Below are 22,466 nucleotides of genomic sequence, written 5' to 3'. Positions count from 1 at the left end.
TTATAGGATTCTGTCCAGGAGATTAAGCTTGCAGCCAGCAGTATGTGCCTCAACCCCTGTTCCAGCATCCAGACCATCTCAAAAGTTGATGATCTAATACAGTTTGGTAATACAAAAAATGAGATGTTCCATTACTAATAAACGTTTTAGAATGTAGACCAGCTAAAATGTCATATAACAACTGTTGATCAACAATGCTTACAAATAAATAAATTCATAAAACAGCTCTGACTAAGCTATTGTTGGGGGTTGAGCTCACTCAATATAAGCCAACATGTTCAGCTGTGTCTTGTCCAGTCACAGCTAAACACAGCTAAGTTTATTTAGTGGTATTGGAAAAAACCCTCAACAGAAAAAAAAGGGTATCTATTGTGCTAATAAGTGTCCAGACTATGTCTAGCAATGAGTGTGAGAGTTTGTTCTCTGCCCTCCAGACAATACACAAGTTATAGTACACATAGGATCATGATAGCTGTCAGCACGTAAGCATTAACTAATTACACTTTGGGTCAGATTCCAAACTCTGTTACACCAAAGTAACTGGACTCCTGGGGGGTAGTGTAGGTAAATATTACTACCGTGTTCCCTTTTACCAATGGAGTAACTGAGGCAGAGAGGTGAAACTGCCAAACTTGAGACACCTTAAAGGTACTCAATTTTCAGAATGAGGGTGCTCAGCACTGGTTGAAGATCAGGCTCCTTTAAGGTATATCAAGGTGGACACACAAAATCACTAGCCACTTCTGAAAATCCTGGCCTTGATTTTGTGAGAACCTTAGCCTAGTTTCTGCATGTTAGTTTAGCTAAGCTTCAGAGAAACTTCTAAATTTACCATGAACAGAACCAAATTTCCAGGCCTTTGGTGATTCACCCCTTATCTAAACGACAAAGCAAATTGCCGACCTGTGAGTCTCATTAACTTCATCTTGCTTAATAAATTACTTTTAAATGTTTAAACTTAGCTATGAGAATTACAAAGAGAGAAAAAGAATGTGCTGCATACCATCTCTACAAAACCAGAAGCTGTTCTATTATAAATAAATAGAGTTTGCTCAGTAATAGGAAATTCCATTCAAGAACAGACAAATGGCACATCTTGTCTGGTATCCTGTGTCTGGCAATGGCCTCTACCCGATGCCTAAAATACTTGGCTTTCTTGGGCCCACAGTCTCTCCTGTTCTATTTACCATCAAGGTTACAAATCAGAGTTTCCTAACTTCCCTTATGAGTATGTTTTTCTCTGTCGCTTGCAAGAGATTGTAAGGTGGAGGCATGGACCAGAGCAGCATGTGCTCCCCCTGCATGAGGCCTGTTACAATGGCTGGCATTGAAATGGGGCAGGACCTGCCCTTACCCCATTGCCTAGGGTTACCATATTTCAGCAAGCAAAAAAGAGGACGGGAGGAGCCCCGCCCTAGCCCCTCCCACTTCCCGCCCCCCCAGAACCCCAACCCTCCCCCCGTTCCTTGTCCCCTGACTGCCCCCTCCTGGGACCCCTCCCCCTAACTGCCCCCCAGGACTCCACTCCCTACCTAAGCCTCTCTGCCTCTTGTCCCCTGACTGCCCCAACCCTTATGCACACCCCCACCCCCAGACAGACCCCTGGGACTCCCACGCCCCATCCAACCACTCCCCACCCCCTGACAACCCCCCCCCCAGAACTCGCAACCCATCTAAACCCCTCTGCTCCCTGTCCCCTGACTGCTCCGATCCCTCTCCCCACTCCTGCCCCCTGACAGCTCCCCCCCCAGAACTCCCAGCCCCCCACCCCCCCGCTCCTTGCCCCTGACTGCCCCCTCCTGGGACCCCTGCTCCTAACTGCCCTCCAGAACCCCACCCCCTACCTAAGACTCCCTGTTCCTTGTCCCCTAACTGCCCCCTCCTAAGACCCCCCCCCAACTGCCCCCCAGGACCCTACCCCCTACCTGTACCCTGACTGCCCAAAACTTTCTCCACTCCCCCCAAAAAGCCCCCCCCCCGTTTCTTGACTGCCCCCTCCAGAACCTCCCTGCCCCTTCTCTGGCCCCCTGGCCCCCTTACCCTGCTGCTCAGAACAGGGTGTTGGGCTCTGTGCGAGCCAAGCCGGACACGTGGCTGCGCTCCCCAGCACAACAAAACCCGGTCCCTGGCCCTGCACAGTGCTGCTGGACCGGGCTGCAGGGGAGAGCTGCCGGCTCAGAATGCAGGGCGGATCCGGCTCCTCTACAGCTGCTCCAGAGTCCAGCCCGGGACTTTCCTGCAGCCCTCCCAGCTGCTCGCTCTGCTCTGCCGGGGGAGGGGGGAAATCCCGGACATTTTGAGTGCTTTACAAATCCCCCCCGACGCTATTTTTAGAACAAAAAGGAGGACATGTCCGGGTAAATCCGGACGAATGGTAACCCTACCATTGCCAGCATTGCTAGAGATCCCCCTATCAGGGAGCACAAGGATCAGGATTATGCCTGAACGTGGGTTAAGGGGACAAAATTCCTTGAAGTCTCTCCCCACCCTCCACTTGCACACTGGCAGAGAGACAAGTGTTATCTGGCCCTTAATTAGCAACCATTTTTCTGCCAAGGTCCAGACCTGTTAACAGTCATATATACCTGCATAGTTTATGTGAGGAGAGTCAGTTTTAGCCCTGCCCTTGGTCCTGTGGTTTCTTCTTAAACAACATTTAAGTTTCTGTACCAGGAGGGCTGAACTGAATTTAATACTTGGATGAGAGATCTGTGGGGAGAAGTCAGGGGCTGCAGAAAATGGTGTCAGCAATGCAGTAGGTGGTACAATAAATTTTATTGCATGCAATTTTAGCAATTCAGTAGGTGGTGCGTGTGAAAATCTAGAACGGTGCAGATTTATGTCAAAGTGTGTGGTGGAATCAGATTCCAACCAAATGTCATTAGAGAAAAGGGCGAGACAAACAAACACCTGCCACTCTGACCAAAAAGTCAGATTTTACCCCATGGTTTCATTTGAAGTGTTGTTCAAGTGGCCATTGTACCCTGTAAGTCCCACCACTAAAAAGACCACAAAGTCTAGAACATAAACACATTCACTGTTACACAGATTAAATTTAGTTCCAGCTATAGAATGTTAGAACCTTCTCCACGTTGTTTTCTGCTTGAATACTATTTGTTTTGCTTGTGCAACTCTCTAATGAAAGTGACTATTCTTTAGTAGAGTGAAAACATGGGAGTCAGGACCCCTGAATTCTATTCCCAGACCTGCTGCTGACTTGCTGGTAAACTTGGGTCAAATCACTTAACTTTTTATGACTCAATGTCCCCATCTGTAAAACGAGGATGTTAATACTTGGCTTATCACGTAGGAGTGTTGTGAATTTTAATTAATTAATATTTTTCAAGTGCTTTGAGATCTTCAGATGGAAAGGGCTGTAACATAGTATAGCTTTGATTCAGGCGAATACAGTATTGATAAGTTCTTTACTGAAAATGATATAAAAACGAACAAATGTATTTGCTTCAAATCTTGTCTTGACAAGTAACATGAACTCTGCACCCAAAAGCCAAACACACTGACTCATGTCTTTACGTGTCATGGTAAATTTGTTCTTTTATAACATGTACTAGTTAAGCTTTGAACTTCTGTTTTTTTGGAAAAGCCATAGTGGAAAAATATTTTCATGGAGTGCACATTTCAGATCTGTCGACTGTTATTCTCTTTTTAGAAAAAATCCACTTAGGTATTAGCTTAGGTTGAGGCAATTTGTTGTCGTCTGGCCTTCATGATAAACTGAGGTGATTAATATTGTGAATAAAATATTTAAATTTTGTGTCAGTTTTCCAGCTCTCACTCATTCAAATCTTTCAATAGTTTGTCAGCTTGAAACTCACTGCTGTAACATGAAAGAAACCGCAGCTTTGCAGGAATGGAAGAAAATAGTGAGCCTCTGAAATATACGATAGACAGTCCAAAGAGAGAATACTGAGCATGTGAATTATAAGGCTATACATATTATACACATATTCTGACAATATCACTGGAAATAAGCAAAGTTTACATAGTTTATGATGTTTTCATAATTCTGAATAGTGTGTATATATAGCCTTATACAGTTTTCCTGGTCTGTCTTTTAATATTGATATTTAATATCATGTCTGATTGCTATTAAAACATTTGAACAAGAAAACTCGTGCTAAATTTGATTTTCAATACTGCTACTGTCTCCATTACTGGATGTTGAGATTGGACAGCAGAAATCATTCAAATATTGTCCTATTGATTTTAGGTCACTTGCGTACTGCAAGTTTATTTTTCAAAAGCACTGTAAACATTTCCCCGCCACACACCCACTTAATTTTTTTCTGGTCAAAATGTCACAGCTGTGAAATATAGTGGCAGATGACCCCAAAAGCATGAAATATGACTCATTTTGCTAAATGACAGAGGGATTTTGGCCCTATTCATCAATATAAATATTACAACAATACATTATTTAGGGATGAGCACATTAATTCTAGTTTTGGAAGCAAGTACGAGTGTCAACAACTTCCCATGAGAAGTTGACACCAGTAAGGCCTGTTTGAAATTGAAGTACATATATCAGCCTTTCACAATGATCTTCTGCCCCAAAATGGTTTCCCATATCTCCTCTCCTACCAAATACTACCAGTTACATCATTAACTAACTAGCTGCAAATTCAGCCTTCTTGCTGTAATTGGGACAAACAGCTAGAACCTTTTCTCGTATACTGTTACAAAACTCAGAAAAACTGTAGTTCTCACTTTGATACCCTCTCAGGGTTTCATGTTTCTGCAGATACAGCTGAGTGATTCATGGAGTTAAAAAATCCCATTGGTGTAAAGAATTACCGGTAATCATTTTTAGGCAAGACAAAGTGGGTGGAATCGCAGAAGGTCAGGGATCCAGACAAAAAAAAAAAAAAAGAGACAGACAAGTATCAGAGAAAGGTTGATCACCGGTAATGGGATATTATTAATGTATTTAAACAGGCTGCCTCGGCCTAAAAATTGGTAATAAACTAATGAAAATCTAACACTGGGCAAGAACAGAGCTGGCACTTAATGCTTTGAGGCTATTTAAAGCCTTGTGTTTAGGCAAACTCTTATTTTTTCAGGGGGTTAATAATATTTCCTTTATTAACTTAACATTTTTTCTGTCTTAAAAATCATCATTTTGAACCACTAGGAGAATGACTAGTCCAAAATCTGAACTGTTTGTGTTATCTTTCTGTTAATAGTTCTTAAATTACACTTCACTTTCCAATCAGAGCCTGCTGCAACAATCTCTTTTGATGCAAGTCCATTGTACAGTACCTTGGATTGCATCTGAGTTAAAATGCACAATATGTTGTATGGGCAGTAAAAAATAAGGTATCTTGACTCTCAAACTAGATTGAATCAAGAGTTTTAAGAATAATCAAAGCCATATTTTTCTAGAAAGCAGAACCAATAAACATATACCTACTTTTTAATTTTTAAAAAAATAAACTGCAGTCTCTCACCCAAGAAACACTAAAATACTTGCTTTGTGTTGGATCAGTGTAGAGCAAAGAATCAAATTATACATAACAGAGATAGGTGTATTACAAACTAACTGTATAAAATTCCCACTAGCGCATGTTAAGTCTTTAACTTAGCAGTACTGGAACTTTATATATCCTTCCTGATGCACTTTACAGACCTTGCATGCCTTTGTATAGGTGGTATGATTAAGGGAACAGGACTTTATTGATTCTTTTTCTGTTACTAAAACAAACATGATTTTATATACAAACACAGTCATGGGGGTATATACACACACTTTCAATAAAGTCATACGCTAAATATCTTGGGCCAAATTCTATTCTCAATAACACCAGCGGATAGGCCCTGATCCTGCAAAAATTCATGCATGTGAGTGAAAGGAACTACTCACATGTGTAAAGTCAGTCCAGTGGGACTACTCATATGTGTAAAGTTACCAGTGTATGTAAGTTTTTACAGGATCAGGGCCTAAAATTAAAGTGACTCCATAAGCTACTCTGGGTTTGGACTAGTATCACTGAGAGCTGAATAGGGATCTTTGTATTTATTCCCACGCACACACGCACACACATACTCAAAATTTTAACTTAAAGTTTCTTCATCAGTGGGTTAGAGAATTCTAATATGTGTTTTCTTTCTGTTTTGACGTTGGGCCAGCAGCAGTGCAAGTAGGGCAGTATGGTATGGCATACCAGAAAGAGGAGGAGCAGAAGGTGGGGCCGCTCGGTGGCCCTACACCCACAGCTCCTCCAATGCAACTGTACCGTCCCCGGACCTTCCACGCAAGGTCTCCTCCGGTCTGTACGGCAACCAGCCCCGCTGGAGGATAGGGCTGGGATCAGTAAGGGGCACCAGAGGAGCTGCAGGTGTGGAGCCCCACGCCGGCAGCTCCTCCAGCATGGCTGCTGTACTGCCCCCAGCCCTGTCCTCTGGCAGGGCTGCTGTACAGACGGAGGAGACCCTGCGTGGAAGGGCTGGGGCGGTCCAGAAGCCGCACTGGGAGGAGGACAGACAGAGCCTCCCCTCCCCAGGTAAGGGGGGGTGAATCATGGGGAGGGGACAGGGAGAGCATGGGGGCCCCGGGCTGGGTGGGGAGGAGTCATGTGGAGGGTCACGGGAGGAGGTCACATGCCCCATGGGGGGCAGCGTACCAGTAAGAAATTGATTCCACTTGCACCACTGTGGGCCAGTCTCCTATTAATATAAGTGGAAGTTATCTGAATTGCACCAAAGGCAGAATATACTTAAGGTCAACAGTAATGATACTTGATATTTTTAGTAAGTTTTGTTTGTTCAAAATTCTGTACAGACAAAAACTAACCACAACACCCCTATGAGACTTGGGGGGAGAGGGTGACTAAGCATTATCCCTGTTTTACAATGGGAAATTGAGAAAGAAAGGTGAAGTGACTTGCCCAAGGCCAAATTCTTCCCTCGTTACCAGAAGTGTAACTCCACTGAATTTAATGGAGTTGCCCCCAGGTAACTGAGGGAAGAATTTGACTACCTGTGCTTGAAATCAAATGTTTTTAATTGTCTTCAAAAATACCATATGGGCGCCACTGAAATGAGTGATTTCAGCATGCTGTGTTTTATTTTCCATGTTTCTTTGGTACTCCAATAATGTCAGAAAACACAGGAACTGAGACAGAGGTCATGAGATTCATTGAAAAGAGGGTAAAGTGGTTTCTAACAAAAATATTTATCATCACAGCAAACTATTTTGATTAAATGAGAGCTTGCGGTGGTGGTGTCTGGTGATGTGCTGCCTAAAATGATGATGATAATACAAAGCCAGGATCCTTATTTGTTTCAAAACACCCACTTGCATTTTTCTTAATAGAACTATCAGTTTGTGACAATGCCAGATTCACGGAAACTCCTCCAGGAATACACTCTGAAGAATGACTTTTTGATCCTGTTGTGTCCATTTAGCCAGCACATGGACGGAGAATCTCATTGTTGGCTTTCTAACATTGGATTTATAGAATGTCATAATTAACAACAGGTGACTGGCAACATTACATGCACAGCAAGCAACGTGAAAAGATTGGCAGCTCAAGAGCCACCTGTGAATCATCAAAATCTTTCCTCGGATAAACTCGGTAGTGATTCTGGTAGGTTTTCATGGTTATTTTATCCTTTTTTCCTCTCTCTCTCATATTACAGGGCAGGCATTATCCCTCTGTTGAAGTTCGGTGGGGCTTGTTTTTGCAAGATGGCCTGAGATAACCTCCCTGCTCTCCCATTTATCCATCTGTAAAATGAGAAGAGTAGCACTCTCTTTCCTATCTCATAGGGACACTTTGATGATTGATTAATTAATTAGGGTTAGATTGTGGCTAACCCTTGCTCAGGTGTGCAGGGGGGTTGGAAATGATCAAGGGGCTTTGCTCCCTCTTTCCTCCTCATGAACACCCCCTACCAGGACTAGTCATAATTGCAGGACATGTGCTCAGGGAAATATAGGCCAGCTCTCTCCGGGTGTCCCTAGGGACTTGCATCACCCCAAAGGGATGGAGAGGAAGCACAGTCATGAATCTTTTTGACCTGAGCCTTTGGAGCAATACGGGGGAGTGAGCTGCAAATGCCCTCCAAGGACAGTGCATCCAATCCACCCCCTGCTCCAGAAGAAGCCAGGTGAGGGGATTACGCTCTACATTGCCCCTTAGCTAGGGTTGCATCTTAAAGGCAGAACACTAGCTCCTGTAGCTTCATTTTCAAAGGGCCTGGGTATTTGCAGCCCCCCCTTCCCCCTGGGAGATTTGTGGATGTTCAACTCCTCTGGAAAAAAAAAGCAAGCCATTCTTTGTACCACACTTTGGAGAAGTCAGGCACAAAAGGGCTGTCGTGGAAAGAAAGACCGAAGGAGAGAGAAAAACTGCATCCATGCATTATATAAAATAAGATAAGCAGATACATTTTGCTTCAGAGAGCTCTAATTTCATCTCAGGAATTCCATTTCTGGAGGCTTCACGTTATTGGTTTATGTTGGCACAAGAGCACCAAAATGGAATGATAGTTGCATAACATGATTATTTAGGGCTCAGTCCTGCAAACAGTGACAGGCACAATGCCTATTACTGTGGGACTGTTATGGTCATTAACATTAAATTTTGCAGCAAATGTTTGGAGGATTGGGCCCTTCACCTCTTTAAGAATTGCTTCATGCTATGTTTATTCACTAACCAGCGAGTTATAAATTAAAATGGCATTTGAAAGCACTGCAGCCACTGTACCTAACAATATAACGGTCCTAGCAATATACTTTACTCCATGCACTTTTTAAGGTTAGCCCATCACAGTGGAAAAGAAAGAACATTTAACAAGGTATTTTCATAATTAAGTAATCCTCGCCCCACATTGTTGTTTTTAACCATGATTTAACATAAGAATAGCTATGCTGGGTCAGACCAATGGTCCCTCTAGCCTACTATCCTGTCTCCGACAGATACTTCAGAGGGAATGAACAGACAGGGCAATTATCCTCTTGTCTAGTTCCAGTTTCTGGCAGCCGGAGCTTTAGGGACAAACTGGTTGTATCTCTGACCATCTTGGCTAATAGCCATCCTCCACAAATTTATCTAATTCTTTTTTGAACCCAGTTATACATTTGGCCTTCACAAGAAATACTTTTGGCCTTTACAACAGATTTGAAAGGCTGAAACTGTACTCTGTTTCCTTAATGAATTTTCTTTTTTATTCACCATCATAGAGACACAGTTTATTAACAAAGGGATGCTGGTGAGTAGTGGGCAGCTGTCAATATGACTTTTGGATTGTAGCCTCTCTATCTATTCACTGCCCCCACTACTATAGTAGCTGATCAACTCAGAAACATTAATGTAATTATTCTCACAGTGTCTCTGTGAGGTATGAAAAAGCTATTGTCCTCACTTTACAGAGGGGTAACTGAAGCGCAGAGAGACTAAGTGGCTTGCCTAAGACCATAGATATGGAATTTGTGGCAGCGTGGGGATCTCAGCCCAAGTCCCCTGAGTCTCAGCCCAGTGTTTTAATCACTAGACCATTCCTTCCCTCGGTCAAGGCCTTTGAGTTTAAAAAACAAAAACAAAAAAACAAAATCAGCCCATGCATATTTAAAAAGGCATTTGCCTACCTAAGCCACCATTCCAGTAATCACCTAAACTGGTGCTTTTTTGGCAGCTAATACAAAGGGAAATAAAATGTCCAAAAGCACACCAGAAATTCAGTGTAACTGTTTTTAGTTATCCATATAGTTTCACAATTCTTCAACTTTAGCTCTGGGCCTACCATTTGGTTGTGTATATGGGCTGCTTCTCCCTGACAGAGAACTAGATTTCATTTTGCCAAAAGAAGAAACAGAAAGTAGCTCAAATTCTGGGCCTATAAATTTTGAGAAGTATTAGCTAATGACTAGCTCTGAATGAGGCCTATTCTTTCTCCCAAACACTTTGGGCCTGATGAAGAACTGTTGCCTGGCTATCAGTCTTGAAGAAGCTGAATTACCAAAATTATAAATGGCTAACCCAGCACTGTGGAAGGAGGGGAAGTGAAAAACAAGAGTCAGCAAAAAAAAAAAAAAAAAAATCAAAGTGAATAAGATTGTATTAGCATATACCCAAATAGTGGTGGTTTTCCTTTTTTCTTTAACTATCTGGCTAAAAGTAACAAATGTGTCAGTCTAGGAAAAAAATGAAATAGCCATGTGGAACTATATGTCTGTGTTTCTAATTTCCAAGAGTTCAGAAAGTTATTAGATGTCATACTGAATGCCTTCAACTGCTGCATTTATAGAGTAGTCTTGATTGTTTTGTTTCATAATTTTTTTAATACATTTAGATAAATGGTTACATTTCCTTGCTGAAATGCAAATAGCAGTAAATACTTAGAATGCCTCTAAAGAAGACAGATTAATTGGCTAGTGGGGGGGAACTAAATAGGGACATAAAATAAGAGTTCTTAAAATTGAAACCGAAGTATATTTGAGATTTTAAAGATATACTCCACTCTCTGCCAGTACTGATCCGTAAAAGAATCCTACAAAAAGTGGAAACTAGGTCAAATTATGAAGGGTGAATATAAACAAACAACACATGAATGTAGGGACAAAATTAGAAACCCCAAAATACAAAATGAGATTACAATATTTAGGGACATAAAGGGTAACAAAAAACCATTCAACAAATAAGAAGAAAGAAGACGACCAAGGACAAGTAGGCCCATTACTCAATTAGGTGGGGAAGACAATAACAGAAAATGTTGAAATGGCAGAAGTGCTAAATGACTTTTTAGTTTCAGTTTTCACCACAAAGGTTAGTAGCAATCAAACATCTAATATAGTGAACACTGGTGAAAATTAGGTAGGATCTGAGGCTAAAATAGGGAAAGAACAAGTTAAAAATTACTTGGACAAGTTAGAGGTCAAGTTGGCAGGGTCTGATGAAACACACAATGCACAGTCTTCACACAATGCACAGTCAACCTGTGGAACTCCTTGGCAGAGGATTTTGTAAAGGCCAAGACTAAAACAGGGTTCAAAAAAGAACTAGATAAATTCATGGAGGATAGGTCCATCAATGGCTGTTAGCCAGGATGGGCAGGGTTTTGCCAGAAGCTGGGAATGGGCGAGAGGGGAATGGATCATTTGATGATTACCTGTTCCGTTCTTTCCCTCTGAAGCACCTGGCATTGGCCACTGTTGGAAGACAGGATATTGGGCTAGATCAGTGGTTCTCAAACTTTTGTACCGGTAACCCTTTTCACATATCAAGCCTATGAGTGCGACCCCCCTTATAAATTAAAAACACATTTTTATATATTTAAACACCCTTATAGATGCTGAAGGCAAAGCGGGGTTTGGGCTGGAGGCTGACAGCTCGCTAAACTCCCCCTCCCCCCCACGTAATAACCTCATGACCCTCTGAGGGGTCCCGACCCCCAGTTTGAGAACCCCTGGGCTAGATGGACCTTTGGTCTGAGCCAGTATGGCTTTTCTTATGTTCTTATCAAATACATCCTAGAATACTCAAGGAGCTGACTGCAAAGATATCTGAGCCATTAGGGATTATCCTTGAAAACTCATGGAAAATGGGAGAGATTCCAGAGGACTGGAAGAGGGCAAATATTGTGCCAATCTGTAAAAAGAACAACCTGGGGAATTACAGACCAATCATTTTAACTGCAGTATCTGGAAAGATAATGGAGCAAATCATCAAGCAAGCAATCTGAAAACACCTAGCAGATAATAGGGTGATAAGTAGCAGTCAACAAGGATTTGTCAAGAACAAATCATGTAAAACCAACCTAATAGCTTTCTTTGATAGGGCAACAAATCTTGTGGATAGGGGAGAGGCCGTAGATGTAGCATATCTTGACTTTAGTAAGGCTTTTGATACTGTCTCGTATGACTAGGGAAAGATAGCCTAGATAGAGCTACTATAAGGTGAGTGCATAACTTCCCAGAGACTAATCATCAGTGGTTCACAACCTGTAATGGCAAATTGAGTGGGGTGCCACAGGGATCAGTCCTGGGTCCAGTTCTGTTCAATATCTTCATAAATGATTTAGATAATGGCGATGATACCAAGCTTGGAGGGGTTGCAAGTCCTTTGGAGGACAGGATTAAAATTCAAAATTATCTGGACAAACTGGAGAAATGGTCTGAAGTAAACAGGATGAAATTCAATAAGGTCAAATGCAAGTATTCCATTTAGGAAGGAACAATCAGTTGCACACATACAAAATGGGAAATGACTGCCTAGGAAGGAGTACCATGGAAAGGGATCTGGGGGTCATAGTGGATCACAAGCTAAATATGAGTCAACAGTGCACCACTGTTGCAAAAAAAAACAAACAACCGAACATCATTCTGGGATGTATTAGCAGGAATGTTGTAAGCAAGACACAAGTAGTAATTCTCCCACTTTACTCCATGCTGATACAGCCTCAGCTGGAGTATTGTGTCCAGTTTTGGGCACCACATTTCAGGAAAGATGTGGACAAATTGGAGAGAGTGCAGAGGAGAGCAACAAAAATGATTAAAGGTCTAGATTGAAAAAAATGAGTTTGCTTATTCTAAAGAGAAGAGAAGACTGAGGGGGACACAATAACAGTTTTCAAGTACATAAAAGGTTGTTACAAGGAGGAGGATGAAAAACTGGTCTTGTTAACCTCTGAGGATAGGACAAGAAGCAGTGGGCTTAAATAGCAGCAAGGACGGTTTAGGCTGGACATTAGGAAAAACTTCCTAATTGTCAGGGTATATTAGGGCCTGATCCAAAACGCATTCGAGTCAATGGGCTCTTTTCACTGACTTCAGTGGGCTTTGATTCAGGCCCTTAATGGAAAATAGCCCACCAGTAGAAAAAATGATATAGCCACAATTTTCAATTGGTAATTTAAGACACCTCAAAGGGGCCAGATTTTCAGAAAGTGCTAAGCACCTTCCCTCTGAAAATCATGCCCATATCAGGTGTCCCACATTGGGCACCCAAAACTGAAGCGCCCAACTTTTGAAAATCTTGGTCAATACCTTTTTTGATTTCCATGGCTATTCACTAGAGACTTGGTACCCTAGGATGTAACCCATCTGCCTTCTATTTTAAAGTGGTGAGTCAAAATCCTGTTGAGGAAGTATTTTTATGCCTTTGGTGCACCAATACTATTGTAGATTATTTCTGATCATTTTTATAAAAGAAAGAAAAAGCTGATCAAAAATATTTCACATATAAAGTAATAAAGGAAAATCACAGACAGATTAAGAATGCTTCAACCATCTAAGTATGGAAGAGCTGTCATTATGGCGATTTGTATTAAAAAGGGTTAAGTTAAAGCAAATTAAAACTGATTTGTCACCCCACAATCCCCCCACTCAGAATCCCTATGTGTGGACTTACGAATATCGAGAAGGAAAGATGAGTTAGCCCTAATTTTGTCTTTTTAATTAACACACGTGTTTACATGGCTGTCCGTGTTCTAGACAGGGCTGAGGGCTGCGTGTGTTTGGAGTTATTGTGTGTGCAGATTGTGTTTCGTGGGTTGTGTTGTGCTGGCAGAATTGTGTGGATTTGTGCAGGTGGCAAGTGAGGGGATGTGCTACAATGAGGGGCTGTTTGTGTTTGGGGTTATCATGCATGATGGTGTGTTGTATAGGTGATTGTGCTGATTTGCATTTGGGGGGGTTGTGCTAGGAGATGTTTTCTGATTTGTGTGGATGGCAGCTGGATGCATGGGTGTGGCATTTGGGGCCAAGTAATTCACCATCTGTGCAGTCTCCCTTATACAAGCAATGACATTGTTGCATGCAAAGTAGCTGTAGAATATGGGTGCTGATTGGCTGAGTGATCACTGATATCACAATGGTCTAGGACTCTTGGCATGTCATAGGTAGATGCCTTACTGTACCCATACATCATATGGGTGTTATTCATAAAGTAAAAATGGCTGATAACTTTAGAACTGGATGATAAACTGCAAAACCCAGTGATGATTCAACTTGGTGATATTCTGATCAAAAAGAGCTCGCATCCATGTTTGTAGCTACTTCCATCACATCACACTGACTGTACAGACATAATATGCTTCAGTGTGACACAGAATGACATTCCTAGAATCTAGGTGTAGATAAAACATATAATCTTGCAAAAAAAACTCAATTAAAATTGTTAAAATATATTTCTATACAACTATGCATTGTCATATTAAACCCATCTTCCAGCATACTTGGTTTAAATGAATGTGAGATACGAAAGATATAGGCTCCTTTGTACATGTGAAATTTCTTTGCTTCATAGGTCAGTTACACATCTCCAGAAAATGGAACAACTGAATTCACACTAGCAAGCCTGAGCATTTTTTCCTTCAACAAAAATATATGTTATGCTTCTGTTCTGTTATTAAATGAAGGAAAAGGACAAAGCTCACCAAAGATGCTGTGATGGACTGCCACTGAACATGTTATGCACGTCCATGATGTTCTGTCCTGAACCAAATTTGGTGTGTTACAGGGTAGGATGCCTGTGAGGGACAGGAGTCTGTTGTGTTTTGGGTCTTCCAGGGGATCTTTTCCATCCTGCTTTCATTGAGTCAAAGTCAAAGATGATTCTTGCAGGGAAGTTTGTAGGCATTCAGAGCAAATGACCTTACCACCTTAGAGAGCATTGGCCAACTGTTTGACAGAGCAGAACCTCTTTAGTTAGAAGAGAGATCTCTTCATTTGAATTGGATTGATTTGAATGGGAACCATCAACGGTTTTGATCATTTGGAGGTGCTTATATCTATCTATCTATCTATATATATAAATAAAGCACCTCTACCCCGATATAACGTTGTCCTTGGGAGCCAAAAAATCTTACCGTGTTATAGGTGAAACCGAGTTATATCGAACTTGCTTTGATCCGCCAGAGCGTGCAGCCCCGCCCCCTCCCCCCCCCCCCCGGAGTGCTGCTTTACCGCGTTAGATCCGAATTCGTGTTATATCGGGTCACGTTATATCAGGGTAGAGGTGTGTATATACACCTTTCATTAAACCACAATCATGGTAGCTCATGTTCAAAAGTATAAGGAAACTACTTAAGATTATGCTGACTCTCAGGAAACATCTTTAGAGGGGTGTGAGAGAGAAGTGCAGTAATATATTTAGATTTGATCCTCTTCTCATTAAATTTTATGGAAGTTTTGCCATTTACTTTAGTGGGAGCAGAATCAGTTCCCTTTATGGTAGGTCTCAGATTTCATAATCAGCTTGGTTGCTGCAGTGCTTCCAAGTCAACCAAGGAATTTTATTAGAGTAAAGGCTTCAGTTTTATTCTTTTAAAATGCCCCACTGTTGTCTTGATATCTTCCCCCTTTGTAGAATAATCATCTGGTTTCCCATACATTCCGGTAACACTTCAGAATGAGAAACAAAATAAAAGCAAATTTTCTATGTCTGAAATGTATCTAAGCCTTAATGTTGTAATTTCTTCTTCTTTTTCATCTCAGATGCTTTTCTCCATCACAAGACTTCAGGGATTGCTTTCAAATAATCTAATCCAGTATTTCTCAACCTTTTTGATACCAGGGACCGGCTTGCTGCCTTCCTAAACTGTGTCAGGGAGATCTCAGGGACCAGCGCCAGTGCATGGACAGCTCATTGAAAAACACTGCTCTAATCCACCTATAGGTCTTTTTGACAAATTAGAGATCCCATTTGCACTGTTGTAACAGATTGTGTCAACATTTTCATTAGAAAATTCACTTTTCAGAAGTTTATAATTCCGTACACAAACACAAATCACTTCTCTTTTACTTCAGTTTCAAAGGGCAAGCATCACAACGACCCTCCTTTGTGTTGGAGATGGTTTATGGGACACCCAGCGGCTTGGTCATTATTAGATCTTTCTGTCTCTTGTAAAAGTTTTATTACAATTACTTTCAAAAAACCAATAAAATTATCCTATCAATAGGACCAGTAAATAGCCAATGACAGTTCATTCTAATGAGGCAATGCTTGTAACTGGATTCCTTCAGAATGTTGTTTGGGTTGGAGTTTCTCTGAAACTTATCTGAACTGGAATTCTTGGGTGTGATTCTTCACTTTTTTGCACCTTGTGTTGTCATTAAATGACAACACAAAGCAGTGAAGAATCACACCTTCTGGCTCCACTACATTTATACAGTTTGAGTTTAGCTCTGAAGAAAATCAATTGCTTTTCTAATTCACCTTGTGACAGTCCACGCCCCTAGGGTCAGGGCCGTGTGGCCTATCCGCCACAGTCTATGAAGCAGCCCTTCAGTGCAGGGCAGCTTGGCCTAGCTACCAGAATCTACAGCACTGCCCTTGGGTGCAGGGCAGCGTGGCATAGCGGCCAGAGTCTACAGCACCACCCTTGGATGCAGGGCAGCACGGCCTAGCCGCCAGAGTCTACAGCGCTGCCCTTTGGAGTAGGGCAGTGTGGCCTAACGGCCAGAGTCTACAAAGTGTTGGGGCGCCCCTTACAGGGTGGGGCAACCCCAGTAGAGGGGTCTGGGTCCACCCAATTCCACCGGCCCCGACCCAGGGCTCTAACAGTGGCATAGTGGCTTGCCACTGACTCAGTGGGGTGGGAGGGGGGTCCTACTGAAACACGCTGAGTTTCCCCGGTAGGGTACCACTCCGTCACCCTCCCTGGGTCACTTCCTACCAGAGTCTGTGTTGGGGTTTCCCATGAGATGTTGGGTCCTCTGTGTTCGGCAGGGCCAGTCATCTCCAGGGTTTCCTCCAGTCGCCGGGGTGCAGGCGGGCCGTGGACGGCTTCAATTCCCGGTGCAGATAGAGGCTGTGGCTGGCCCTCCACAGGAGCTTCCCAGGCAGGTCCTTCCCCTGTGGCCTCCAGCCCAGAATGAGCTGGTCTCCCTCCCTTTATACTACTAGAGCACTTGGAGCATGCCCAGTCTTGCCAGGGAGGTGGGACTTCCGCTATCAATACCATGGGCTTAACCCTGTCTGGGCTAGTGTGGGGTAAGCAGACCCCATCACACACCTCTTAAATACAACACCAATAAAGCCTGAAAATCTCTGTCTCTGGGAATGCATCTGCAGTACAGTCTTTCAGGGGCTGCTGATTCATCACAAGACTCTTGCCATACCAGCTCACTCGAGTTCAGGACACAATGTTTTGCCTGCACTATGAGGCCAGCTTTCTCCCTTTTCTTTCTCATCTATACTATACATCACACTATTGCCAACTCCAAGCATTTAAAAATAATGAGTCAGACTCACAAAAAATTATAATATTGGAATCATGAGATTTTTTAAAATACCACATTTTGGATTCTTGTTATTTGTCTTCTGGTGTTTGATCTTTAAGGTTCACATTTTCAAGTTTTTATCCACAGCCATGGGACTAGAAACTTCCTTTTATTTTAAAATGAAGGCCAAGATTCTCAAATAATCACATGAATCCAGGAGCTGGGGCCTTAAAAAGCCCACCTAATATTGTGCAAGTAGGAAACCTTGGCACCATTATATCTTCTTATCATTTTCAAATTTGTTTCCATACTGTGTGCGTCACAACAACTGATGAAGAAAGCAACATATGTCATTAGCAGTACAGAGGTAGACCAAATCATGAGGCTCAGATATGGATCCAAAGTTCAACGGAGTTCAGCCCAATACAGAGAGATATGCATAAGGCAAAGATTCTATTTTTAAAGTCTGATAGGGTTCACATCCAATATCTCATTTCTAATTATAACAGAATATAGTCCTGCCAGTGCAGCCCTCTTCAACAGCACATAATCTTCCATTCACAGTGGGTGAAATTTACCTTATTTCAAAGGGCTCATCTCTGGCCAGTTAAGGAGCAGTGATTAGCAGCTGCAATCTGCCAAAAGTGATTCCAATTAGATTTTACAGTGCTCAGTGCCTTGCAGGGTCAAACGCTCTTATTACAGAGAATCATCGTGATCCAAACTTCACAAATGTGGTTGAAGAAAATCACTATCAGCTTTCAAAGACTTAAAAAATGTTTTGTGGAAATCAAATCATACCTGTTCTAACATTTGTCTGAGATTAATATCACATGTAACGTAATATGTAATTTTACTAAAGCTTTCACAGCTTGGGAAAACAGCCTAGGGAAGCAACTTGTTTCCTTACTAGAGAAGGTCACAATTTGGCAAGCCTTGGGAGTGCTTGATTAAAGAAAAAAAATTTAAGGAAAAAATTAGCCTTTTTTTAAATACCAACAAAATCCCTAACCAATTATATCTTGGAAATTTGTCTAGAAGAAGCTGCTAGAGGAGTCTGGCTGTTTATAGACATTAAAGATGGAAATGAATTACATCATCCAGTCCATTTGCCTGCCAATGCAGCATTATTCCCTGCAGTTCATTTTCTAGTGCTTAGTTTTTTAAGTCCCCAAAGAGGGAAAGTTCAAGCAGTTCCTTTGGAAGAGTATTCCACAGCCCGAATCCTCACTGTCAGGGTGACCCAACTTGTCACCCCTTCTCTTCCCAGCTATTCAACCTAAAGTTTCCCCTTTCTTAATTTCATCCCAGTAACACCCTGCAAATAGTACACTAAAGAATTCCTCTCCCTTCTTAGGGCTGATACTCTTCCAATAGCTGTAGACTTACATCCTCCCTTGAGGGGGACATGTTGATGTTCTTAGGAATGGAATATTTCCAGTATTAGGCAAATTCCACACTGTGGAAATGTATAAAGAAGGAATATGGGAATTGGAAGGCCAAGTCTCCCACCTAAGTGCTCTCTAACTGCTTTCACTTGTTCCCTGCTCTTTAAATAACAGTTGCAAGATCAAAAATATTGCCCTCCTGCCCATGGTCATCAGGGTAATCCTTTAATATGTGCCTCCAACTAGGGTGAACAGATGTCCCGATAAAATTGTCCCGATATCCGCTGGCAGGAACTGACTCAGCTTTTTTTTTGCTCCCCCTCACCCCCCATGTGTCCCGATTTTTTCTTTCCCTCATCTGGTCACCCTAATTCCAACAGAGATTGCATTAAACTCCTTGACTCCTTCAGGGCAAAAGACTCCCCTGCAAGAGTTTTCCTAATGGATCGACAGCACTGATACAACATCACTTGTTTTTTGACCCTTCAGATAAGAAGTTCTTGGAGAGGGGAATAGAGACGATAAGAGAAGGATAGAGAGGTGTGGTAACTTTTATATGTCCCTGGCCAAATGGTCATTGAATACACGAGAGTATAAGTGCTGAAACTAGGGGTGCTGGGAATGCAGCCACATCCCCCTGGCTTGAAGTGGGTTTACAGTTTGATTCAGTGGCTCTCAGCGCCCCCACTATATAAATTGTTCCAGGCAGCACCCCTGCACCAGAGAGAATCTGGGCTGGATGAATATGCACAGAACTGAGTGTCATGTAGAAATATGAGGATTCTGCTATAATAGACAAACGCATAAGAGATGCAATAATCTATTCAGCTTTAATCCAAAATGGCTCTATTATTGACAGCTGCATTGAGTTACAGTCTTTCTTCCCATTCAGCAATGGATCCTATGCCATGCATGTACACTGTTTTCAGTATCTGCGGCATTAGACACTTGTGTGAATGTAAGAGGGAGCTACCGGTATATCATTGGATGTCATTGTTAATCCCACAATAACCTTAAGTGGTAGTGAAATCAAAGCTAGATTTGTCGTTGATTCTAGAGTCAGTGCAGGATCTGAGTTTAAGCACAGTGAACGCATTTTCTTGTTAATCAAGCCATTTCAGAAGGAGTTGTAGGTTTTTAACCAGCACGTTAGGAGACAGCTCTCTTGGTAGGTACTCTGTCCTATATGACATTTAGAATAATTATTAAACCGGGAGTTTAATTTAACCTTAACAACCCATTGTAGTATGTAATATTTAAGAACACTGTCTTAGAGGAACAAGAACAACAAATGTTAAATATCTTTTTGTACTTCATATTTGAGCAGGTGGACAGATTAGTTGTGGATTTTGCAAAATAGTTCTCAGCATGAAAGATTAGCTTTCCATTACCTAATTCCAAAGACTGGCCAGATATAAAACAAAAGTCATGAAAGAATTTGGTTGTATTTCAGTCTCTCTGTTTGAAGGGATGGAAATATTCTTGGATGTGTATTTTGTTTTCTGACACAGTTATACTCATTACAAATGGAAGGGCTGGGTTGTTACTTCCCCAACATCTTCAATCCCAACTTGTTTTAGTACTGAATCAATTTGGTAGCAAAGGAACTTTTCTTTTTGTCTATAGAATTGTTCTTGAAAGTATCCAGCAAAATATTACAGAAAAAGCTCTGCCTCTCCAATAAAGGGCCTGTGTAATTCCAGAAAGATAGTCTACAAACCGTAATGTTTACAAAGTACTCTACGTTGCTTTTTGCTTTACAACTGAAACAGTTCAGCAAGGAGTAAAATATACTGGTAGATTGTTTCAACTAAAATCTAAGGGACAGATTCTACCACTCTGAATAGTACCATAACTTTGTGAGTAATTGCATTCACTTCAGTGAGACTACTTGAGGGGTGAAGGACTACTCAGTGGGAGTAAGGGTGCCTAAATCAAGCCACATTAATTACAAGATGAGATCTTTACACACACTTTTGTTAAGGAACTTTAAGAGAATCTGAAAAAGAATGGCAGAAAGACTATCTATAATACTGAATTGCTTACAGGCAGATTGCTATGGTTAAGAGAGAGAATAGGGGTTTGCGTGCCTTTTATCTAATTTGAGAATTTCCAAAGTGCTGCAGAATTTGACTCTCAGCCACAACCACCATAAGATAGCATTCTTCTAAGATTTTCCATTTACATCTCTCCTACTTTTGCCTTGTTCTCAGAAGACTCTTCTCACAGTGAGAAGCAAGATGTTTGTTCTCAAATACAGAAAACTGGATGATCATCAACTGGCAGCCAATTTTCATGTTAAATTTTTTTTTTTTTTTTCAAAAAAGATTAGGGATGTGACGTGCACAGAAAAGTATAACATTGTGATTTGCAAGAAAAAACATTCAAAATCTCTGGCAGCATGAAATTCTGAGCATTCACAAATAAGGTAATGATCCATGGCCAGACAAATACACACATCACAGTGCTCCCTGCTCCCACTGGAGTCACTGGCAGAATTTCCATTTACTTCCTTCACAGTAGGATTAGGCCATATGTATACAGTACAGACAGCATTGGGACTACAACTAAAAAGCAAAAACACAAGCCTCTACCCTACTTCTCTTCTGCATAAAGTTAGAAGATGCACATGTTTCTGGGATTAATTGATTAAAAGACAGAGAACTGATTAGCACTTAATAGGCCTTGTCCATCCTATCCAACAGGTGGGATGGAACAAATAGACAACAGTCTGTGGCAATAGAATGTACTTAGGCTTCTTTAGGTAATGATAGGTTTCCGCGGCAGAGTTAACTCAAGTTATCACTAGAGTTTTCACTCTTGAGTTAACCTAACTCAAGTGAGGCTCACACAGTGAAATCACACTCGAGCTGCTGTGTCTACATTGGAGCTGCACTCACTCATGTGTGGCACTAAGACTTCTGCGGTCACATACCATTGTTTTTTGCACTGCAGCAAGCTGAGCCGCTCTACTTACTAATTCTTTCCCAGTGAACAGTGGGAGAACTTATCTGTCCTTTCTGGCCCCTGGGGTGGAATTGTGGGAAGGCACTGGAGGAGCAACAGCACGCAGGTGGAGTGAGCCAGCTTCCACACTTTAGAGTGGTTGTGTTAGCTGCTGACGAGTGTTGCTAGCTTGAGCTGTAGTAGTCTTTGGGCCAGCCAGCTCAAATACAAAAGCACCACTTCACTCAAGTTAAGGTTTGTGGAGTGCACGGGACCTGAATTCGGGGCAACATACAAATTATAACTTGAGTTAACTTTGCAATGAAGACAAGCCCTAAGATACAGCAAAGTCTTTTACATCAATGCTGCATTTCCTCCCCGATGTTTTGCCATAAAAGTACTAAGATTAAAGGGAAAAGTTTTGTACTGAATAAGTAAATAAATAACAATCACAGCTATTGTAAAATAGTAAAGAATGCCATCTTCACTAGGACTCTATTATGCTATTAGTCCATTACCTGCCTGTATTATTTTTAATTATTATAGAGCACTAAGGGATGTACAATTAATGAGAAAACTTTTGGAAGCAAAACTGTGGAAATCACTTTTGGTTCAGATAATCATCTGAATATTCAGCTTATCCCACATCTACAATCCTGAGCTGGAGAAAGAGATCTCTTATGAGACTTCCAATGTTTACGTTTCCAGTCCCAGCCAGAAATACACTGAGAACTTCTTTCCCCCAAGTTCCAGTCCCATCCACTTACTCAGGGCTTGTCTACACTTGCAGTGCTGCAGCAGCACCGTTGCACCTGTAGTAATTAGTGAGGACGCTACCTATACTAACAGGAGAGCTTCTCGATTGGTGTAGGTACTCCACCTCCCTGAGAAGCGATAGCTATGTCGACAGGAGAAGCCCTCCTGTACACATAGCACTGTCTGCATTG

The 22,466-nt window shown here is 41.8% G+C and overlaps 1 protein-coding gene across 5 annotated transcripts in view; it reads left to right on the top strand.

The window, feature by feature from the left end:
- The window catches only part of COL8A1 (collagen type VIII alpha 1 chain), a 118,475-nt gene that overhangs the window by 14,050 nt on the left and 81,959 nt on the right, over nt 1–22,466 (top strand). The window contains exon 1 of one of the 5 annotated variants that reach the window (XM_065587423.1): nt 7,485–7,607. The exons of 3 other annotated variants lie outside the window; for them this stretch is intronic. The gene's annotated coding sequence lies outside the window, so the exon portion shown is untranslated. Of the gene's footprint in view, nt 1–7,484; nt 7,608–22,466 lie in introns of those variants that run through there. One more of the 5 variants, XM_042852946.2, reaches the window with a different exon arrangement.

The sequence above is a fragment of the Chrysemys picta genome, chromosome 1 (genome assembly GCF_011386835.1).
Source record: "Chrysemys picta bellii isolate R12L10 chromosome 1, ASM1138683v2, whole genome shotgun sequence".
NCBI classification, from domain to species: domain Eukaryota; kingdom Metazoa; phylum Chordata; order Testudines; family Emydidae; genus Chrysemys; species Chrysemys picta.
Note: the sequence above shows the minus strand (reverse complement) of the source record. Positions and strands in the feature narration are given on the sequence as shown.